The sequence below is a fragment of the Ceratotherium simum genome, chromosome 10 (genome assembly GCF_057802395.1).
Source record: "Ceratotherium simum simum isolate JZ-2026a chromosome 10, ASM5780239v1, whole genome shotgun sequence".
Classification (NCBI taxonomy): domain Eukaryota; kingdom Metazoa; phylum Chordata; class Mammalia; order Perissodactyla; family Rhinocerotidae; genus Ceratotherium; species Ceratotherium simum.
In genome coordinates, this window is record NC_141909.1 from 38823665 (window position 1) to 38827493 (window position 3829).

Sequence of the window (3829 nt, forward strand, 5' to 3'; positions counted from 1 at the left end):
GAACATCTCTAACAAGGAAAAAAAAAAAAAAAAAAAAAAACTTGTTTCAGGCTAGAGTCTGTGGCATGACTCCACTTCTCCCCTTGAACAAACAAAAGTGTTTATTGTGGTTATTTTGTCTTTCATTAGCCAAGCTTACCATTGTTTTACTGGTCATTGAAGTTAAGACAAGTATTTCCATCTTCTTTTCAACTATTATCAAATCCTCAAAGGAGCCAACCTTGGCTGTCCTATAGAACATCACGTACCCTCCAACCCCACCGATGTACGCATGGAACTCCACCTCACTTATGTGTGTCATTTTTTTATCTCCTTATGCTAATTTATTATTTTATGGAACCTTTTGCAATGTGGAATATATTAAGTATATTTATTGGTTTATTGTCTGAATCTCCCTTCACAAATTAAGCTTCTTGAGAGCAGAGACTCTGGATCTCCTTTCTATCACTGTATACACAATGACTAGATAAGTATATAAGACACAATAAAGGCTGACTAAATAAATTGTAGATACTGAGATAAAATCTGCATGTTTTCTATATGTGTCTGTGAGATGACTTCCTTGGTATTAAATAAACTCAAAAAAAGTTGAGTGAGTTGCATATATTTTATTGTTTTCTAGGGCTAATTCATAATAGGGTTTCTAATTATGATGGTTAATAAATATTTATGAATCAATGTGGAATTATAGATCCAATAATTTGCACACTAACATTGTCTCCTAAGTATATTCCTAGTACAAAAATAAATACACAGAATATAAAGTATATTAGGGAAATAACACCTTGATATATATGTTTTACAATATTTCACTTTTTATTTCTAGGCTAGACTTTCTAATTACTTGTGTATTCGCTGAGGTTAAATTACCTTATGTAATAAATCCGTCTGCTCAATGTATCATTTTGAAAACAGCTACTTTATCTTTCTTTGATAATAAATAATGCGTGTTTATTGTCTAAAAATCAGAAAATGACATTTAAAAACTTACTATACATCCATAACTACTATTATTATTTTGTTGCATTTTCCAACCAGTTTTTTGTCACTTATCTATAGATTATGAGCATAGTTCTGTGATATTATAGATTCTTCAAAACTATCATTTTTGAAAACTATGCACAATTTGTCATATAATTTTACCATAATTAATTGAATTATATGTTTTTTACATTGTGACTTTGACTTTCTATACAATACTATTTTGGCCATATGGTTATATTATTATGGGTTACATTCTCAAAAACGTCTATATTATATATACACATATAAATAATACATATAGATATAATATATGTATATATGCATCATGTATCATGTCAATATCCTACACACATATAAAGCAAAGATATATCATAAACTTTGATATCATGTATATTATAACACATCATTGCTTAGTTGTCCTACCACATACACAATTTACTGTATTTTTACTATATACAATTGCCTGAACTGCTTGAAAATGTCTCATTTTCTACTATCTAATACAGCAATCTTCTTAAATTATTTACAGATTTTAAGGTAGAAACTTGAATATCATTTTTTCCCTTTCATTGGCACTTCTCTTCTAAGTAAGTTTGGATTTGTTTTCATATATGCCGGCTTCCTTGAATTCTTCTTTTGTAAATTTACATTTCACATTCTTTTATAATTATCCAAATATTTTGAGAAAACGTGGGGCTGAACTAAATATATACTAATAACATCCTTGAAAATAAATATTTAAGACTGACTCTCTATACATAACTAATTAATTTTAGCCTAGAGAGATCTAATCAATATAACGAAACATTTTAAATGTGAAAACTTTAATAGCAAACTTTATTTGAATATTTTAGTTGTTTTTTTTCCATTACAGCATTGAAACTAAATTGCTGCTCTGGCCTTTTTTGATATTTGAGGACACTGGCTGGCCTGACAGTTAAATAAATAGGTGTGTTAGTAGGAAGGAGTGTTGAGATTAGATGCATATACAAGAGTGTATATGCATTCACTAGAGACACTAGATGTAGAAGATAATTTGCGTTGATAAGTGTAAGTCAGTCTAAGGCTTGACATATAGACATCATGCTTCAGGAAACAATAGCAGTTTTAGCTGTTAAAACTGAAATATTAGTTGAAGAATACACAGAACAAATAGTCCTAGAGAAATTATAGTATTTTCAATCCAGATTACATTGCTCTCTCCTGTAGACTCCAGTCTGTTTTCCAAATTTTAGCCATTCTGCCACATCAGAGGATAATGTACCATATCTGTGGAAATTTTTCTTTTCTATTAATATCTTTGTATGTTAATTCATAGAGATACTTTCCTTTCTTGAGTCTAGAATTGAGAGTTCAATGCTAAAGCTTTGTTAAAGAGCACATTTTAAAAATATTATAGTTTTTCAAAGTGTTATTTTCTTTCTGGGTTTAATTAAGTAAAAATAATATTTAGATCATTTATCTATTCAAATTCACCAAAAAATTTAGAATTATTCGACACAGAGGAAAAATGTCAATTCGAAATCACATATAATCAAGAACTCTCGCATTTATTAACTCTGCATGAGCCAACTTACCTTGAGCAGACAGCTGGCAGATAATACACACAATGTCAGTTATTTATGAGATTCAATATTTTCCAAGAGGTGCAAACATCACATAGTTTTTTATATAACTCCACTTGAGTCACAGGAAAGTTTATCTAAGATGAAATTATAGAGGTAGCTGTGCAGAGGGCAGATTTTTAAGTCACTAGTAATGAGGTTTTTTTTTTTAAAAAAATATACCAATAAGGCACTGAAAGTTTTAAATAATACTGATTGTTTTTAGGAGTTGCCTGATAAAGGTAGTGTAGAAAAAAGAACAGTAAAAGATGTGCTAGAGTAGGGGTTCAGAAGTCGATCTATGGAGAATAAAAAATCAAATGAGATTATATTTAATTACAATAATGGATAGAATGGATTTTAAGCAGAAAAGTAAAGGATGATGAGGCTCCTCATCCCTGTATTGCCAAGAAAATTCCAATCAGAATGGCCCTCCCTCGGCAACAATAAACTCGCAAGTAAATGGAATAAACAAATGCCAAGTTACTGGAGAGTGAACAAAAGTAGACAGTTCTGAAGAGTCATCAACTTGGAAGAACGTAACGGCTAAATGTGTTTCCACTTTTTACAGGTTTCACCAGAAGGCGACGTCCAGGCAGTGTGGTATATGGTGATGAGAAATCCACAGAGAATCTGCAATTTTCTATCTTCAAGAACCAAAGACAAGATTCTGGGACATCCACAGTAGTTGGAGAGTGAGGAGGAAATTTTACAAAGCAGAGAGCCAGAAACAGGAATCTCAAATTTTCATGTATTATTCTAGAAAAATTTATGACTTATACCTGAACCACTCAAGTACAGCACAGACTCACCAGATTTGCACTGAAACCAAGAGATAGATTTTGTTGTTTATGTCCAACAAATTTGTTTCTTTAAAAACCTAAACCAATCTTCACCAAAAGAATATATAAGATTCCAGCATTTCTTATAACATTTGCAATGCCCAGGATACAATAAAAATGACTTGGCATAGAAAGAAAGAAAATTTTCTGTATTCCAAAGAAAAAAGAGAGTAAATGGAGGCTGACCTTGAGATGATCCATATGTTGAACTAGCCCTTAAAAATTCTAAATAATTATAACCTTGCTCAATGACATAGAAAAAAGTTCATAATTAGTGAAAAATATAAATCTGAGCAGAAAAAAATAGAAAATACGATAAAAGACCAAATTAAAATAATAGAACTGAGAAATAAAAGTATTTGACATTTAGAAGGCATTGAATTGGCTTAAACGCAGAAT